The sequence below is a fragment of the Aquarana catesbeiana genome, linkage group LG03 (genome assembly GCF_042186555.1).
Source record: "Aquarana catesbeiana isolate 2022-GZ linkage group LG03, ASM4218655v1, whole genome shotgun sequence".
Lineage (NCBI taxonomy): Eukaryota > Metazoa > Chordata > Amphibia > Anura > Ranidae > Aquarana > Aquarana catesbeiana.
In genome coordinates this window covers 23974793-23995470 of record NC_133326.1, presented here as the reverse complement: position 1 = coordinate 23995470, position 20678 = coordinate 23974793, and the positions used below count along the sequence as shown (strand labels likewise).

Sequence of the window (20678 nt, the reverse complement as noted above, 5' to 3'; positions counted from 1 at the left end):
GCCTCCCACACCTTAATTGTAAATGGGGGTGGTATATACACAGCTACAAGGTGTATGCCTGATTATTAATGATCAATACCAATGCCACATATCTGCCCATAGGGTCTAGTTTCACTATCTTAGTAGTGTATAAAAGTGATTTAGCTATCAGCACAGATACACCTCTAGCGTAACTGGAGTAAGTCTAGTGAAATGCTCTACTGAAACCGGCTCTATGAAGGGCCAACGTTTTGGAGCCCACTAGATGTGATTCCTGGAGGAATATGATGTGTGGTTTTCGTTTCTTTTCAAAATGTATTTGAATACTAAGGCTCGCTTGATCTTAGAATTGAGCCCTCTCACATTCCATGAAAGGATATTAAGAGACTGCTTCAGGATACAAAGGGTGCATAATTCCAACAGTACTTAGGTTGTGGGGGGGCGATAATGTCAGAGATTCCTCTATGCGTGACTGCCTGACATAATTACTCTGCAGCACTTTCCTCCGGAGACAGCCAGGTAACATATAAGCATTATCACCCAACTCATCCATAACGTATATAATGACATCATTTTTAACTGTAACTATCTGAAACAGTATTTGCGTGCACATGTAGGACCCATGCTCAGTGCACAGCCCTCTCCAACACTTGTGGTAAATTAGATTTAGAGAATACCCAACAATAACCAAAAAAGAAAAAACAAAAAAAACATAACTTTTCTTGATACCATCTCTAACGAGTTGAACTCCCCCCACCCTGCCTGCAGCCCCGAACATCCCGCAGACTTTTACCCTAAACATCACAGCAAATTTTCCCTAAAGGGGGGGTATTCTTCCTGCACCAGCCGGACAGGAGGCTTTAGGGATAGGTATGTGAGAGTTCACTGAGCGCTCACTGGACCGCGTTGCCTGGAGATCTCATAATAGTGTCCCTGTTTGGCTTAAAGTTCAACAGGATCCTGTAAACCGATATCCATCCAACTTGTTGTTTATTCTTGCAGATATTCAAAGTACACGGTACAAAAATCATGCTTGTGTTTTCAGCCCAGGAAGCCTCCTGGGTTCTTCTGGGTAATGTCCCATTCTGGTGTTAATGTCGAATGCACTAACCCTGTCCCAGGGACTCCAACCATCTGCTCGCCTCTTTGGGTGATAAAAAGAATTGTGTTTGTCCCTCGTGTACCACTCGCAATTTAGCTGGATAGAGCATACTGTAAGGTAAACTGAGTTCCCGCAGACGCTGCTTCACACTTTGAAATGCCGCGCTTTGTTTCTGCATGGCCGCAGAGAAAGCAGGAAAAATGGAGATCCTATTATTGTTGTGCATCAATTCAGGCAGATTACGGGTTTTCCTCAGTATAGTCTCTTTATCTCTAAAGTATAAAAAGCGCGCCAGCATGGGTCTGGGATATCTCCCTGGAGGGGGGGCTCTCAGTGGGACCCTGTGCGTTCGTTCAATAGCGAACAGGTGGGAGAAACTTTCAGGCCCAAATATTTGCTTGAGCCAGGACATTAGGAATTCCTCAGGATTCTTCCCTTCTGTGCCTTCTGGGAATCCTATGAATTTGAGGTTGCTCCTTCACAGCCTGTCCTCAATATTTCCCAGTTTGGCCTCCTGGGATTTGTTGTCCGCCGTCATATCTCTCACCTGCAGTAGCAAAGGGTTAAGATCATCTTCTACTGCGCCTTTTCCTTGTTCCGTCTGTGTAACCCGTTGCTTCACCTTCTGCACGTCATCTTTAAGCAAGGCAAAGTCCACCCGAATGGTTTCTATTTGCGTAGAGAGGGCCGCATGGCAGCTCTTAATAGTGTCCATGATCTGCAGCAGCGTCGGCTCACCTCCCTGTGTCCCGGAGCCACTCTCCTCAGAGTCTGAGTGCGGAGAGGGCAGGGGATGAGCCAGCGGGTCAGTCGGATCCAGCCAGTCTCTATCCCCCTTGGTCCATTCACGGTCTGGTGGGCCGTCTCCTTCCCTGCCGGGTGCCGTCTTGGGAGTCTTCATGGGCAAACTTTGCCAGGTTCTCCGCGGTCGTGGGATCCGCACTTGGGCCGTATTTTACCATAATTAGGTGCCCGAAGTATTCCTCTATCCGTTCCGGTAAGTTTGGAGTGAAGATCTGTAGCCTACAGGTCGTCAGGATTATTCAGGATTTTGGCGCGGTCGGAGCTCCGGAGAAAAGCTTCCTCACATACCGGAAGTTGGACACGCCCCGTATAATTATTTTTAATGTATTATTTTCATTTGCCATATTTGCTATTTTTTTTCCCCATGAAAGTGGAGTTACCCTTTAAGGGCTAATCAGTACAGCCATAGCTGTTACCTTGAGTTATTTCCAAAAATCTAAATTCACAGGCTTCTGTGAATGGGCAGCAGAGGGGAGGGGCATTCATTGCTGCTCTGTGTGCTTCTCTTATCGTAGATCCCAAAGTGCCTCTCTGGCAGAGCAATAAACCTGTCAAGTGTAAATAATTGTATATTACTATTTTTATAATTTGCTATTTTTTCCCCATGAAAGTGGAGGCTGAAAAATACAGCCATAGGTGTTACCTTGACTTATTTCCAAAAATCAAAACACAAAGGCTTCTCTGAATGGTCAACAGAGGGGAGGGGTCAGGCATTGCAGCTCTGTGTGCTTTTCTTCTTGCAGATCCTGAAGTGTTTCTCTGGCAATAATAAACCTGTCAAATGTAAAAAATTGTATATTATTATTTTTTTATTTGCTATTTTTTCCCATGAAAGTGGAGTTACCCTTCAAGGGTTGAACAGTACAGCCATAGGTGTTACGGTGAGTTATCGCCAAAAATCAAAATACAAAGGCTTCTGTGAATGGGCAGCAGAGGGAAGGGGCAGGCATTGCTGCTCTGTGTCCTTCTCTTCTCTCGGATCCTGTGGCAGAGCAATAAATCTATCAAATGTAAATTATAGAGATAAGCTCAGAAGTTGTCATGCATCTCCTTGAACTTAACTCATAGTGTGCCTTCACTTTTTTTACAAAGTGGCTGAATTTTTAGAATTCGACTTTCAATTACAATATGATTAGTGTAGCAATTATTTTGTTTATTTTCTGTTTGTAACCTTTCAACTACTTCCGCACCGCCCGTATTTGTTAGACTTCGGCTGTTTGACGTTAAATACCAGGGTTATGGCAGCAGATAGCTGCCATAACCCCGGTATCTTTTTAAACAGCGTCCGGTCCGCTTTCAGATAAAAATGGTCTCTGCAGTGGATTCGCCGCAAAATAACTTTTATTGGGGGCGGGAGAAGCCGCCCTCCCGTCACTGCCTGGTGGTCTCCGCCGCTTACGGTAGCCGTCGGTATTGGCGGAGAGACGATCGGATCCTTTCCTCTGAGAGACATGGAGTCGAGTAAGGGAAAGATGGCCCCCACTCGGCTCTTTACCATTTGAAGACGGAAGCCACGTCAAATGTCACTTCCGCCCAATGGTCTTAAAGGGGAAATTTTTATTTATTGAAAAAAAACAAAACTTTTTTTATTTATTTTTTTTTTATTTTATTGCTTTTAAGTGCAAATGTGAGATATGAGGTCTTTTTGAACCCAGATCTCACTTTAAAGAGGTCCTGCCTTGCTTTTTTTCTATTACATCCCTTGTAACAGGAAAAAAAAAGTGACCCAAAATTTTTTTTTTTTTTTTTTAGAAGACAGTGTAAAAATAAAAATAAATAACAAAAAAGAAAAGTAAAGCGCCCCATCCCGTGTGCAGAAGCAAACGCATGCGTAAGTCGCTCCCGCATATGAAAAAGACATGTAGTGGAATACATATTCCACTACATTTATGAAGAAATTTAATTTTTTAAATTTTTTTTATTGGATATGTTTTATAGCAGAAAGTAAAAAATGTTGTTTTTTTTTTCCAGAATTGTTTGTCTTTTTTTGTTTATAGCACAAAAAATAAAAAAACGCAGAGGTGATCAAATACCACCAAAAGAATCCTCCAATTGTGGGGCAAAAAGGACATAAATTCTATTTGGGTATGCATGACCTCGCAATTTTAAGTTAAAGTAATGCAGTGCCATATCAAAATTTTTTTAAATAAAGACAGTATAAAAATTTTAAAAAAAGGTAAGATAAACAATTAAAAAAAAAAAATGTAAGTGCCCCGTCCCCGTGTGCTCACATGCAGAAATTAATGCATACATAGGTCGCGCCCACATATGTAAACGACGGTTAAACCATACAGGTTTGAGGTATCGCCGCGATCATTAGAGTGAGAGCAATAATTCTAGCAAAAGGCCTCCTCTGTAACTCAAAACTGGTAACCTGTAGAAATTTTTAAACGTCGCCTATGGAAATGGCAATTTTGAAGCATAACATGTTTGGTATTTGATTTATTCGACGTAACATTATCTTTCACAATATAGAAAAAAATTGGGCTAACTTTACTGTTGTCTTATTTTTTAATTCAAAAAAGTGTATTTTTTTCCTAAAAATTGAGCTTGAAAGACCGTTGCGCAAACACGGTGTGACATAAAGTATAGCAAGTCTGAAAAAAAATATAATGTTTGGGGGGTTCTAAGTCAATTTCTAGCAAAAAAACATGATTTTAACTTGTAAACAATAAGTTTGAAAAATATACCTGGTCCTTAAAGTGATTGTAAAGGATCGTTTTTTTTTTTTTTTTTTTTTAAATAACAAACATGTTATACTTACCTCCACTGTGCAGCTCGTTTTGCACAGAGTGGCCCCGAACCTGCTCTTCTGGGGTCTCGCAGCTCCTCCCCGCATCAGATAACCTCCTAGGAGAAGCGCTCTCCCAGGGGGTTACCTTGCGGGCGCGCTCCCGAGTCCAGCATTTTGCGTCCACAGACACGAATGCCGGACTCGGCTCCGCCCCCCCTGGCGCCCGCGTCATTGGATTTGATTGACAGCAGTGGGAGCTAATGGCTGCGCTGCTATCAATCTATATAATCAAGAGCTGGGACCCCGTGGAGAGAGGAACAGCGCGTCCCCGTCTAAGAGATGAAGGGGCTCAGGTAAGTAAAACGGGGGGGCTGGGGGGGGCGGTGACTGCCATGTGCCATCTGCCAAAAACACAAGGGTTTACAACCCCTTTTAGTGTGTTTTTTCTCCAAAAAATTTTGCTTGTAAGACTGCTGCGCAAATACAGTGTGACATAAAGTATTGCAATGACCGCCATCTCTAGGGTGTCTGAAAAAAAATAATTTTAGTAATTTTCTAGCAAAAAAAAAAAAACTGATTTGAACTTGTAAACAATAAGTTTAAGAAATAGCCCTGGTCCTGAACCACTTACCCACCGCCGACGTCCTTGATTTTGTGGGGGTATATCTGAATGATGGGGGGAAGCTAAAGGCATCATTCAGATATCGGCTTTTTCAACCGGCGATTCCCTACACCATAAGAACGATCATAGCGGCTGTTCCACCATGACCATAGAGATTTCTCTATGTCTCTATGATCGTTCGGAGGCCGGGCACGATGTTATGACGTCACGCCCGGCCTCTGCATTCAAACAAACGGCGCCGCCTCGGCTGGGAATCCGAGATCATTTTATTTATTTTTTTTTATTTCAGGCTTCCCAGCCTAGAGGTGAGGTCTTATTGACCCCATATTTCACTGTAAAGAGGACTTGTCATGCCATATTCCTATTACAAGGGATGTTTACATCCCTTGTAATAGAAATAAAAGTGATAAAAATTTTTTTTTTTTTTTTAAAAAGTGTCAAACTAAAAAAAGAAAATGTAAAATTAACAATAAAAAAATAAATAAAACATTTAAAGTGCCCCTGTCCCCGGTGCTTGCACGCAGAAGCGAATGCATATTTAATTCCCGCCCACATATGAAAACGGTGTTCAAACCACACATGTGAGGTATCACAGTGAACGTTAGAGTGAGAGCAATTATTCTAGCCCTACACCTCCTCTGTAACTCAAAACATGTAACCTGTAAAAAATTTTAAACGTCGCCTATGGAGATTTTTAAGTACCGAAGCTTGGCGCCATTCGACGAGCGTGTGCAGTTTTGAAGTGTGACATGTTAGGTATCTATTTACTCGGCGTAACTTCATCTTTCACATTATGCAAAAAAAAAAAAATGGACTCACTTTACTGTTTTTTTTTTTTTTTTTTTAAAGCACAAAACTGTTTTTTTTTTTTTTCCAAAAAAAAAAACGCGTTTGAAAAATTGCTGCGCAAATACTGTGCGAGATAAAAAGTTGTAATAACAGCTATTGTATTCTCTAGGGTCTTTGCTAAAAAAAAAAAAAACATATATAATGTTTGGGGGTTCTATGTAATTTTCTAGCAAAAAAAAAAATTATGATTTTTACATGTAGGAGAGAAATATCAGAATTGGCCTGGTTGGCAAGTGGTTAAAATTGATAGAACATTATAGACAGGCAAGCCCTCTAGTTTCAATCCGCTAGGATGAAGAGAACAACAAAAACTATACATTTTGGAGACGGGGTTACCACTGCAATAGAGCAGAATTTCTCAACTCCAGTCCTCAAGGCGCCCCAACAGGTCATGTTTGCAGGCTTTCCGATATTTTGCAGAGGTGATTTGATCAGTTTCACTGCCTTAGTAATTACCACAGTTGTTTCATCTGAGGGAAATCCTGAAAACATGACCTGTTGGGGCGCCTTGAGGACTGGAGTTGAGAAACACTGCAATAGTGACCCGGTTCTGTAAATATAGACATTCTTTTTTTTTTTTTAAACAATAATAATATTAATAATAATACATAATAATAAATAATAAATATTAATAATAATAATAATACTATTGAAAATTATTAGGTAACAAAACAAATTGTCGTTTACTTTAGTTAATAATAATTGAAATAGTTACAATAATTTAGAAATGTTGGTGCATATTTATATAACACACTGCAGAGTTCTACTTTAATCTCTAACCTAGTTCTAGTACTTCAGGCTAACATCCACCTACTGTACCTACCCACAGGGTTCTACATCTACCCGATACAATGCTAACCCCTCTCTTTAGATAGGTAATGTAAATTCACATGATATATATATATATATATATATACTTGAAGTTGGCAATCAAATTCCCACTGCAAACTTTTTTTAACAACCTTCGTGGTTTGTTTCTTGTCTTTCTTGAGAGGTTATTAGACATTTTTAATCAAAAGAAGCCTGACCGTGTCAGTTTAGATGCCTCAGGAATCCGTACAACTGACATCACACACCTGCAATAAAATGTTACCTGACATGCCTCTTCCCTGACTCCGTCTCATACGAGCCGCAGTTTGATGTGGGGGGATCAGCACGGTCAGATCCGAATCCCAGGGCTCCCTGTTCATGAGCAGACAAGTCTGTGAAAGAGAATTAAAAAAAAAAAAAAAACTCTTCAATGAAGAGCGAGATTTTTCTTCCCCACAAGCACAAGTGCTTACAAACTACTAATCCTCGTGTCTTCCTATCCTTCCTTGTGTTACCATTGATGTCTCTTTTCTAACTTTCCAAAGAATGATAGAAAAAGACGGTTTCACTTTCCTATCATTTTTTTTTTTTTTGTAATGATAGTGTGGGGACAAAATAATGAGGCTGTCCTTGAATCCCAATCTTTTGCTTTAAACTCTTGCCCTCGGGAAGATTTACCCCCCCCCCCTTCATGACCAGGCCATTTTTTGCGATAGGGGACTGTGTTATTTTAACTGACAATTGCGTGGCTTATTTTTATTATTGTGTTTTCCTTTTTTTTTTTCTTTTTTTCTTCTTTTTTTTTACACTGTCTTTTTAAAAACAATTTGCAATATGGCACTGCGTTACTTTAACTGACAATTGCGCGGTTTATTTTTATTGTTGTGTTTTCCTTTTTTTTTTTTTTTTTTTTTTACAATGTCTTTTTAAAAAAAAATTGTGATACAGCACTGCGTTACTTTAACTGACAATTGCACAGTCATGCAATACTGTACCCTAATAGAATTGACGTCCTTTTTTCCCCACAATTGGGGGATTCTTTTGGTGGTATTTGATCACCTCTGCGTTTTTTATTTGTTGTACTACAAATAAAAAAATAAAAAATTTCTGCAGGTTACCAGTTTTGAGTTACAGAGGAGGTCTTTTGCTAGAATTATTGCTCTCGCTCTAAGGATCGCGGCGATACCTCACATGTGTGGTTTAAACGTTGTTTAAATATGTGGGTGCGACTTACGTATGCGTTCACTTCTGCACGTGAGCACACGGGGACGGGGGCACTTTATTTTTTCATTGTTTGTTCTACTTTTTTTTTTTTTTTTACACTGTCGTTTAAAAAAAAAAAGATACGATACGGCACTGCGTTATTTTAACTGACAATTGCACAGTCATGCAACGCTGTACCCAAATAGAATCAATGTCCTTTTTTTCCCCACAATTGGAGGATTCTTTTGGTGGTATTTGATCACCTCTACGTTTTTTATTTTTTGTACTACAAACAAACAAAAAAAAATTTCTACAGGTTACCACTTCTGAGTTAGAATTATTGCTCTTACTCTAATGATCGCGGCGATACCTCACCTGTGTGGTTTAAATGTTGTTTACATATGTGGGCGCGACCTAAGTATGCGTTCACTTCTGCACGTGAGCACAGGGGTACTTTAATTTTTTTTTTTTTTTTTTTATTGTTTGTTTTACTTTTTTTTTTTTTTTTTTTTTACACTGTCTTTTTAAAAAAATGCAATATGGCACTGCGTTACTTTAACTGACAATTGCGCGGTCATGCAACGCTGTACCGAAATAGAATTAATGTCCTTTTTTCCCCACAATTGGAGGGTTCTTTTGGTGGTGTTTGATCACCTCTGCGTTTTTTATTTTTTGTGCTAAAAACAAAAAAAGAGCAACAATTCTGAATATATATATATATATATATATATGTAGCGCTGGTAGATTTGCGATCTACCATATGTTAGGTAAATTTAGTAACTTGTTCGTTAGGAAGGTTAGGTTTGCCTCTGTTCCAGCTTGACTGACGTTGTGTGTGCTTTCGGACTGACCGGTGGGTGTCGCTGTTATCACTGGTCAGTGTTGGAAAGGCAACGTGTCGAAGCGTATGGATGCTCTTCTGTCCCGGAGACAACTCGGTGGAGGTGGTCCTCCGAGTTGCATTCTGGGCGAGGGTATTTATGGGACAGACGCCATATTAGGGGGTTCGTTTTACAGCCACCTGCTGGCCCTCCTTGCCGACAGGTATGCGTTAGAGAGCTATCTCGTGGTCCCCCGTTCCGGAGGCCCACGCCGTTGCGGCACAGGGGTGGGCCCAGAAGCTTGTCTAGGCCCTACCACCGCAGCCGAGGAATGGTCTTGAGCTGTCTATCCAGAAGGGAAGAAGCTGGACAACCGAGGAGATCCCAGGAGAGGACCCGTCATGGAAGGATCATGCAGAGTGCTGGTCTGGAGAGGGGCCTGGTGACTCGGTTGGAGGACGTATCCTAAAAGTAACTATACAGCATAGTGTTGCCGGGTTGGCTTAAAGGTTCAAGCACTGTGACTGACGTTCATCGCAGAAAAACCGATACATCCTGTGGCAGAGACTTTTGTTCGTGCTACGTACCGGCTGCTAGGCAAGTGAGAGAAGCCTATCCAGGCGGGCAAAGAGTGTGTCCCACGAGGGGAGTGCATTCTATTGTAATATCCAAATTCTACCAAGACATTTGTCAAGAACCTTACAAGAAGATATTTGAGTTTCTTCTGCAGTTTCCCTTCTGCCTCTTTCTTGCTACTTCCTTAGTAAATCGTTTAATAAAGCATTGAAAACGTATTCAAGTGTTGGTGCGTGTATCGTCCAGAGGTAAACTCAACGGAACCCTAGATCCGGTGACGGTAAAACAGAGGGAAGGAGAGTGAAGGTAAGAAGCCCGCTTAAACCAGCAGCTCCGCAGAGAGTTAGTGCTACATATATATATAAGTATAAGTATAAGTATAATATATATATATATATATATATATATATATATATGTATATATATATATGTATATATATATATATATATATATGTATATATATATATGTATATATATATATGTATATATGTATATATATATGTATATATATATATATATATATATATATATATATATATACTTTTTACTTTCTTCTTATAAAACATATCCAATAAAAACATTTAAAAAATCGAATTTCTTCATAAATGTGGACCAATATGTATTCTACTACATGTTTTTGGTAAAAAAACAAAACAAAAAAAATCCAATAAGCGTACAGTGCATCCCAGTGACTGCTGGCGGCTTTTTGTTTGAGGGGGCAGCAAGCAACCCCTCCTAGGCATCCAATAGAATCGCCTGTCCTTTCAGCCAATCGGGTGACGGGTATCAGACCCATTTCCCGATTGGCCGGGAGGAGGATCAGTGTTGCAACAGTGAACATTAATTCGCTGTTGCAACACACCTGGGTGGGCTCCGCACTCTCTGCATCCAGAGCCCACCCTATTATGAAGCCTATTAGAGCCTCTGGCTCTAATCAGGTGCTTCAAAAAAAAAAATACCCTGGCCGCTGTAATTAATGCACCCGGCGTCCTGAAAGGGGCCGGATGCACGGCAGCCATGCATGAATCTATCTATTGCATATAGGAGGTTGCCTGGAGAGAGGGGGTGGTGCCAGCTCCACTGCTGCTTGGCATTTGACACAGTTTTGGGCAGAATTTACACCTTTCTGCCCCTGGGTTGGTTCCCTGAGAGCGAGCAGTGTGAGCAGCGGGATCATGCCTCCCTGTGTCATCTCTTATAGTGTAAGCCGTGTATATGTGGAGAGGGGCAAGACATGGGTTGCGGGGTGGAGCATGTTTAAGGGAGGGGGCGGCACATTTTTCATAATACAAGCAGCTACTCATCACAGTACTGCGAGTAGCTGTTCTTGTTAGCTACTAGGGGTATAAGGGCAGATGGTGAGTTCTTCAGGATTACTGATCAAAGCCAACTTTTCAGAGGCTGGTCCACCTTCCCATCCCTCACCCCCCCTCCTCCCCTCTCACCCCTCCTCTCTCTCTCCTACCCCCCCTTTTATACCCCTTTTCTCTCTCACCCCTGCTCTCTCTCATCCCCCTTCTCTCTCTCACCCTCCTCTCTCTCATTCACATCTCTTTCTCTAACCCCCATCTCTCTTTCTCACCCCTGTCTAACCTCCCACTCTCTCTCTCTCTAACCCTCCCTCTCTTTAACCACCCGCTTTCTCTCATGCCCATTCTTTCTCTCACCCCCCTCTCTCTCACCCCCCTCTCTCTCATACCCCCGTTCTATCTCACCCCTCTCTCCCCGCTCTCTCCCTCCCCTTCTATCCCCGCTCTCTCTCTCACTCTCCCCTCTCTCACACCTTGTCTCTCTCACCCTCTTGCTCTCTCTCTCCCATACCTCTGAAGAGGTGGAGCCTAAAGATGAAGGGGTGGAGTTTACAGATGAATGGGTGGATCTTAAACAGTAAGGGGCTGGGGAAGTTAGTGTCAGATTGCCTGCCGTACTATCGCAGACCCATTATAAGTCACTGATCACCACCATTACTAGTATAAACTAAATAAATAAATAAACCAAAAAATCCGGTATGTATCTCATAGTTTGTAGATGATATAACTTTCACGCAAACCAATCTATATACGCTATTTTATTTTTTTTTTACCAAAGACGTGGTAGAATACATTTTGGCTTAAATTGATTTTTTTTTTTTTTTTTATTGGATTTGTTGTATTATAACAGAAAGTAGAAAAAAGTTGTTGTTTTTTCCCAAATGTTCTTTCTTTTTTTTTTTTTTTTTGTTTATATCGCAAAAAAATAAAAAACCCAGTGATAATCAAATACCACACAAAGAAAGCTCTATACAGTATGTGTGAAAAAAAATTATGTGCATTTTGTTTGTATACAGCATTGCATGACCTTGCAATTACCAGTTAGCTCAATGCATAATAGCAAAAAATGACCTGGTCATGAGGGGGGTAAAACCTTCAGGAGCTTAAGTGGTTAAAAGTCGCTGCGACTTGAGTTGCATTGATTGGAATGACTGCAATTAAAAAAATGTTTTTTCAGTTGTCATGTGACTCTATGAGGTTGATTTACTAAAGGCAAATAGACTGTGCACTTTGCAAAGTGCAATTGCCTTCTGCAAGTGCAGTTGCTCCAGAGCTTAGTAAATGAGATAAAGAATCCCTTTGCAAAGAAAACCCAATCACATGCAAGGAAAAAGTTGCTCCAGAAAAAAAAACAGCATTTTTGCTTGCAAATGATTGGATGATGAAAGTCAGTAGAGCTTCCCCTCATTTACTAAGCTCTGGAGCAACTGCTCTTGCAAAGTGCACAGTCTATTTGCCTTTAGTTGCATGCAAAGTCGCAGCAGTGTGAACCTTGGGCTAAAGCAGGACTAAAAAAGAACTGGATATTTTATTTAGTTATATAGTTACAATGATCCAGCTCTAGACTAAAATAGATCATACTTGAGAAAGTACATATTTAAGCAAAATTTGTATATGAATGTAAAGTTATTATCCAAAAACATTTTGATTATTATTACCTACAAGACAAGTTAAAATTCATTAAAACCTAAAAATATATATCTACATTTATATATAGATATATCTAGATATCTAGATAGATAGATAGATAGATAGATAGATAGATAGATAGATAGATAGATCACTTGGCTAGCTATAGATATCTATAGATATATACAGTGCCCTGCAAAAGTATTCACCCCCCTTGGCATTTTCGTGTTTTGTTGCCTCACAACCTGGAATTAACATGGATTGTTTGAGGATTTGCATCATTTAATTTACAGAACTTGTCCACAACTTTTGAAGATTTTTTTTTTTTTTTTTTTGTGAAGCAAACAACAAATAGCACAAAATAACAGAAAAAGTCAATGTGCATAACTATTCACCCCTCTAAAGTCAATACTTTGTAGAGCCACCTTTTGCGGCTATCACAGCTCCAAGTCGCTTTGGATAAGTCTCTATGATCTTGCCACATCTTACCACTGGGATTTTTGCCCATTCCTCCTTGCAAAACTGCTCCAGCTCCTTCAAGTTGGATGGTTTGCTCTTGTGAACAGCAATCTTTAAGTCTGACCACAGATTTTCTATTGGATTGAGGTCTGGGCTTTGACTAGGCCATTCCAACACATTTACATGTTTCCCCTTAAACCACTCAAGTGTTGCTTTAGCAGTGTGTTTGGGGTCATTGTCTTGCTGGAAGATGAACCTCCGTCCTATCCTTAAATCACACACAGAGTGCTACAGGTTTTGCTCAAGAATATCCCTGCATTTAGCACCATCCATCTTTCCCTTAACTCTGACCAGTTTCCCAGTCCCCACTGCTGAAAAACATCCCCACAGCATGATGCTGCCACCACCATGTTTCACAGTGTGGATGGTGTTCTTTGGGTGATGTGATGTGTTGGGTTTGCGCCAGACATAGCGTTTTCTGTGATGGCCAAAAAGTTCTCATCAGACCAGAGCACCTTCCTCCATACATTTTGGGAGTCTCCCACATGCCTTTTCGCAAACTCAAAACGTGCCATTTTGTTTTTTGCTGAAAGTAATGGCTTTCTTCTGGCCACTCTGCCATAAAGCCCAACTCTATGGAGCGTACGGCTTATTGTCGTCCTATGTACATATACTCCAGTCTCTGCTGTGGAACTCTGCAGCTCCTCCAGGGTTACCTTAGGTCTCTGTGCTGCCTCTCTGATTAATGCCCTCCTTGCCCGGTCCGTGAGATTTGGTGTGCGGCCGTCTCTTGGCGGGTTTGCTCTTGTGCCATGTTCTTTCCAGTTGGTTATGATAGATTTGATGGTGTTCCTAGGGATCATCAAAGATTTGGATATTTTTTTATAACCTAACCCTGACTTGTACTTCTCAACAACATTGTCCCTTACTTGTTTGGAGAGTTCCTTGGTCTTCATGGCAGTGTTTGGTTAGTGGTGTCTCTTGCTTAGGTGTTGCAGCCTCTGGGGCCTTTCAAAAAGGTGTGTATATGTAATGACAGATCATGTGACACTTAGATTGCACACAGGTGGACATCATTTCACTAATTATGTGACTTCTGAAGGTAATTGGTTGCACCGGAGCTTTTTATGAGCTTCATAACAAAGGGAGTGAATACATGCACACATGCCAATTATCAGTTTTTTAATTTCTGAAAAATAGTTTTATGTATATATTTTTCTAATTTTACTTCACCAACTTAGAATATTGTGTTCTGATCCATCACATATAATTCAGATTAAAAAAAACATTGAACTAAAGGCTGTAATGTAACAAATCAGGTAAAAAGCCAAGGGGGTGAATACTTTTGCAAGGCACTGTATATAGATATCTATAGATATATTTATATATCTTTTAATATCTCTATATATCTATAGATATCTCTATAGATATATAGAGATATCTATAGTTATAGATATAGGTTTTAATATATAGTTTAATGTATCCTAAATGATCAAATAATATATACTGTATACTAGTATTATCTGATTTTATATTATCTTTTGATTTTAACAAAATGCTATTTCACCATTTCTGAGAGTGATATAATTAAACAGATTAAATTCAATGCAAATATACTTCTGTTCTTCCATTTTTCTGTGCTTTAAATATTTTTAATCTCCTATTGCACACAGTCCATTAAAATACAGAGATAGAGCCCCATCTTTTCTATCAGCCTTCAATGTTTAACTTTCCAGTAATAACTCCTGGGATGAAATTGTATGCTTGCCGTACTAATTTAGTAATTATTGACAGGATGAGAAGTAAAAAAGAACAGCAAATATATGAAACTGCATAGAAGTAATGAAAGGAAGAGTATTTTCCTTTTATTTAAGAAGAGTTTTTTTTTTCTTTTTTTTTTTATTAAATGGAGGTAGTTTAATGCTCTGTGTTGGTCGACAGTTCCATTTTCTATCACATTTATAATTTATGCTGTGAAATAGTCCCAAATATTTTAGTACAGTAAAGAATGTTTGAGCTCTTTTAATAAGAGAACAGAAGGTGAATAGAGAGAATGGAGAAAAGTCAAGAGAAGAGGGCTCAAAGCCTTTAAGTTTTCTCAGTTAATTCTGATCAGATACATTGTATCGTTCATTTCCTATCACAAATTTCACATGTTTCCTTGCTCAGAGCTTTCTCATCAAACATATGTTCCGTCAGCAGATGAAAATAGAAACAGACCTTCCGCACGTTGCTGCGGAAATGCGTTAAACCGATTTCTAGACCACTCAGAGCTTCATATTCAATAATGGCCGAAGAATAAACTTTTTTTTGTTGCCCTTAGCAATCAGTCGGATTCTCCTATTAGTTGTCATATTGCGGTATGAGTGAAAGGATTGGAGATGTAAGGAAGATCAGTTTTTTTGTCAGTAGAAGGAAACCAGTGTGGATGTATTATGCATGGACTTGTTACACTGCTCTTACCTCTGTGCAGAAGGCAAATGTTGAACATGCATTAGGGAGCAGGTACACACTCGGCACTGATATTGGTGCCCAGTGGCTTTTGTAAAGTCGCCAAAAGATTTTTAGCTTGTGCCTTAGGCAGCCCATAGTTTATGCACGGTTCTTATCTTCCACCATGGATGGAAGAAAATAAATTGCTCGATTACCCCATCAAACCTGACTGTGTTGATGGGGGAAGAATCCCTCCCGCACTGACTGACAGCCACCAACTCTCTGCTCAGGAATCTGTGAGAGCTGAGCAATCAGCGGTGTTTGATCACTCAGTTCTCAGTGTTAGGGCTCATTTACACTTGCTTCGGCTTCAACACACATTAATTGCTAGCAGTGGTGGCTAGTGGGGTTTTTTTTGGCGGGGGAGCAGTAAACAACCACCCCCCCTCGAGCGGCACCCACCCCCCCTCGCTTGTTTGCCGATCACTTACCCCATGGGTGGCGGCAGGTGACAGGCAGAGGAGAGTGTCCTCTCCTTCATGGCGGCTTCCAGATCCTCCCTTCCTCCTCCTAGGCGTCCAATAGGATCGCCTGTACTTTCAGCCAATCGGGTGACTGGTGTCAAAACCGGCTTCCTGTTGGGCCGGGAGGGGGATCAGTGTTACAACAGCGAATATTCATTCGCTGTTGTAACACCTGGGTGGGATTGGAGCATACTCTCTGCGACCCGAGCCCACCCTATATTGAAGCCTTTTAGAGCCTCTGGCTCTTATTGATGCTTCAAAAAAACAGTCCCCCTACATTGGAATCCATGCGCCGGTGTCCTGAAAGGGGCCGGACATATGGATGGGAGTGCACCTTGCTTTTGGTTTGTTTTTGCTTCGGCTTTGCTTCAAAAATGATACCCCATGTCACTTTAGTTGTGCTTCAAAGCGTCTTCAAAGCCTCCATAGAAGTCTATTGCAAAGCTCGCTTGAAGCACCACTGAAGCCACACAAAGCCTCACCAAAGCCTCATCGAAGCCCCACCAAAGCCTCATTGAAGCCTCATCGAAGCCACACAAAGCCTCACCAAAGCCTCATCGAAGCCCCACTGAAGCTTCATCGAAGCCACACAAAGCCTCACCAAAAGTCTAATTGAAGCCCCACCAAAGTCTCATCGAAGCCTCATCGAAGCACCAAGCAAAAGCAAGGTGTAAGCAGGGCTGTAAGCTAACCATTTAATTTAGCAACAGGAGCTTTGACTGGCATTCAGAGAGCTTTAACAAAGCCTGTCCGAAGCCTTGTTTTGAAACAAGTGTAAACTAGCCCTTAGAGCTGGAGGGGGACAGTAGCAGCATTGGACCAATGCTGCATCCACCTAGGTAAGTATGATTAAAAAAAAAAAATGATTCCCATACTCCTCTTTTAAGTTTTCTTTATTTTCACTTGTTGAGTAATACTAAAGTCTCATTGTTTTTTTGTTTAAAATAACAGACATGTTATACTAACCTCCTCTATGTAGTGGTTTTGCACAGAGCTTCTCGGGTCATGCATAGAATGCATTAAGATAAAAAAAACCTTCTGTCTTTACAACCACTGGACTTGACTAACAAATTAAAGTTGAACAAGAGCAGGAACTTGTGTTGGATGTCATCACAGGGCTTGAAAATGCAGAAGACAGAACTGTGGTCAGAAGAGTAGAGGTTGGCAACAGTCGGGCAGCGGAGGTGCAGATTCAGAGGGTAAACAGGAGCCAGGCTGGGGTCAGTATAACATGAGATGAGCCAATATGATAAGCAGGTTTCAGAGTCAAGTAACAAGTCAGAGGTCAGGTAATCAAGATCAAGCGATGTAAGAGGGCAAAGCGGGTAGAACACAGAAGTAGCAGAGTCTGGTCACAGGAGCTGACTACTACTTAGTAATGATCTTGAGCTTTGCACTGATTTAAATAGGCTACCGGGTGGCAAAGTCAATTCCCTCATCTGCAGTTGCAAGCACACAATAGGATCCTTAGCGATGAAGAGTGGGGGAAGGGTCTCGTAAATAGTTGTCTGAAAAAGTACTTACCCACTTCCTGATTTTTTATTTTCTTGGATATTTCCCACACTTAAATGACTCAGATCATCAAACAAATGTTAATATTACACAACGATAACCTGAGTAAATCCAAGATGCAGTTTTTAAATTATTATTTCATTTATTAAAGGAAAAAAGCTGTTCAAACCTGCCTGGCCCTATGTGAAAAAGTAATTACCCCCTCCTAAGCTGAATCATAAATTAACTTTTTGGAAAGCGAGTTAAAGTGGTTGTATAGTGTTTTTTGTAACTTTTACCTACAGGTAAGCCTATAATAAGGCTTACCTGTAGGTAAAAAAGATATCTCCTCAACCTGTACGGTTTAGGAGATATTCCCCTCGCTATGAGCCGCTGACTGCAGCGGCGCATGCGCACAGGGGATTCTCAGCTGAAGGCCCGGCAACTGCCGGACCGTGCCGGGTAAGACATTGCGGCTCCAGCCACTCACAGCGCTGGAACCGCGATACCCGGAAGACACGCCGAGGCAACATGACAGCTCCCTCGGCGTGGACCAGGTAAGATACCGACGCCTCGTTCTAAGGTAAGTATTTCATAATGAGCTAGTATGCGGTGCATACTAGCTCATTATGCCTTTTGCTTTACAGGGGTAAAAAAAAAATAAAACATTTTGCGGGTATACAACCGCTTTAAATTAAACTTGCCACACTCAGGCCTGATTACTGACAGACCTGTTGAATCAAGAAATCACATAAATAGAAGCTGTCTGACAAAGTGAAGCACGCTAACGGATCACAAAAAGCCACACATTGTGCCACAATCTAAAAAAATTCAAGAACAGATTAGAAACAAAGTAATGTACATGTATCTGTCTAGGAACGGTTTCAAAGCCATCCTTTAGGCTTTGGAACTCCAGTGAACCACGGGGAGAGCCATTATTCACAAATGGAAATAACTTGGAACAGTGGTGAACATTCCCAGGAGTGGCCGGCCTACAAATATTGACGACGACTCATCCAGGAGGTCATACAAGAACCCAGAACAATGTCTAAAGAACTGCAGGCCTCACTTGCCTCAGGTAAGATCAGTGTTCATGATTCAACAATAAGAAAGAGACTGGGCAAAAATGGCATCCATGGGAGAGTTCCAAGGCCAAAGCCACTGCTGGCCAAAAAGAACACAAAGGCTCATCTCACATTTACCAAAAAACATCTTGATTATCCCCAAGACTTTTAGGCAAATATTCTGTGGACTGATGAGATAAAAATTTTACTTTTAAGAAGGTGTGCGTCCCGTTACATCTGGCATAAAACTAATACAGCATTTCATAACAATAACATCATACCAACAGTCAAACATGGTGGTGGTAGCGTGATGGTCCATATCCATACCATAATTGATGGAACCATGAATTCTGAGCTCTACCAGAAAACCCTCAAGGAGAATTTCTGGCCATCAGTTCGTGACCTCAAGCTCAAGTGCACTTGGGTTATGCAGCAAGACAATGATTCGAAACACAACAGCAAGTCCACCTCCAAATGGTTCAAACAAAACAAAATTTTGGTTTTGGAGTGGCCTAGTCAAAGGCTCAGTTAAATCCAATTGAGATGCTGTATCATCACCTTACAAGGGCCGTTCATGCTGGAAAACCCTCCAATGTGGCTGCATTAAAACAATTCTGCAAAGAAGAGTGGGCCAAAATTGCTCCACAGCAATGTGAAAGACTCATTGCCAGTTATTTCAAATGCTTGATTGCAGTTGTTGCCGCCAAGGGTGGCACAACCAGTTATTAGGTTTAGGAGGCATTTACTTTTTCACATAAAGGCAGGTTTCGATAGCTTTTTTGCCTTAATAAATTAAACCATCATTTAAAAACTGCATTTTGTATTTACTCAGGTTATCTTTGTGTAATAATAACATTTGTTTGATGATCTGAGTCATTTAAGTGTGACAAATATGCAAAAAAATTAAAAATTAGAAAGGGGGCAAATACTTTTTCACACAACTGTATGTCACATTTACCAGACCCTTCCATTCCTGAAAAAAACACAATGAGTGATTGGTACTGATCACTCACTGTGTTCATTCATAAATGAAGCATAGTAAACTGTATTTTTTTTTTGGGGGGGGGTGGCTGTCAGGTTTTCATTGTTTCTAACAGCAGCCCTGTGTGCCAAAATCAATCAAGACCCCATCCAAAGCAAAACAGGTTCCTGCTGGCCGCTTACTAGCAAAGGGGCACTCTACTGAAAAACCTCTTTCGCATCCTCACAAACAAACCACAGGTCGGATATATTCAATTTAAAAATGAAGGTCTACCTTGTATATGTTTTTCTGCATTTTTCACATAAACTAGACAAGTACTAGACTCCTTTCTTTGCGTAGGCTGCATTCTTTGGTCCCCCCTGTACTTTCAGTGAACTGTAATTAAAGGGAGAGGATTGCCAATCTGCAAACTGCCCCTTACAACCTGCTGTCTATCAGAGAGTTTCAGTACCACGCAGTCTTAACAAGTCCTAAGTCCCAATGACAGTAAAAGAAGAGCTTAATATTGATGCTTCTATCTCATCTCTGCAGACTCAGTCAGGGGATTTTTTTTTTCTTTTTTTTTCAGATGAAGGGGGAAAAATGCTGAATATTCATTATTAGAGAGCAAAGAATCTTTAGGAATGTGCGGAAAAAGATTCCGGCGTTCGGTGTTCATTGTACGCGGCGCACATAGTCTTCAGAATCAGGCCAGCGCGATGCTCGCAGCCCCCAAGAACCATTTCTCCTTGTTTGTTTAAGGCATTTCCCTAAAGCTTTCATTAGTCAACATTCAGTATCGAGCAGACAGTTTAAAGAAGGAAGCTAAAGCCTCCTGGAGGAATCTTCCTAAGAGAACGCCACAAACACATATATAGCAGAAACAGACGTCTTGGAGATTGGAAAAATAAATGTCTTTTGTTCTGTCTAAGGTAAGATCAAAACGGGGAAAATTCTATGACTTTAGGTAAATACAGAAAAAAAACACACCTTTTCACCTGTCTAGATTACACGCAGGGAGCACAGCTGTCATTGCTGCAGATGGTGCCGGAAAAGTGACAAGTGAATTAATGCAGAATTAAAAATGTATATAAAAGTGCATTCATAATTGTTCTGCCCATCAAAATCATACACTATACTGTAGGCTTTAGTCTTGAATAGAGCTGGCCGCTTTCTGACAGTGACGGGAAATAAAACGGAGCCTTTCATACTTTACGGGTGAGAGCGTGTCTTTTTACAATACCAGATAAAGCATGATTTCTGACAACATAACCTTGGGCTTGACAACTTAAAGTGGACCACAGAC

The 20678-nt window shown here is 40.8% G+C and overlaps 1 long non-coding RNA gene across 1 annotated transcript in view; it reads right to left on the bottom strand.

The window, feature by feature from the left end:
* LOC141134416 (uncharacterized) overlaps positions 1 to 9315 on the bottom strand; it is a 55624-nt gene extending 46309 nt beyond the window's left edge. The window contains exons 1-2 of the long non-coding RNA XR_012243139.1: positions 7184 to 9315; positions 2529 to 2659 (exon numbers count right to left, since the gene is read on the bottom strand). This is a non-coding gene — a long non-coding RNA (uncharacterized lncRNA). The remainder of the gene's footprint in view (positions 1 to 2528; positions 2660 to 7183) is intronic.
* Positions 9316 to 20678: the final 11363 nt, after the last annotated feature.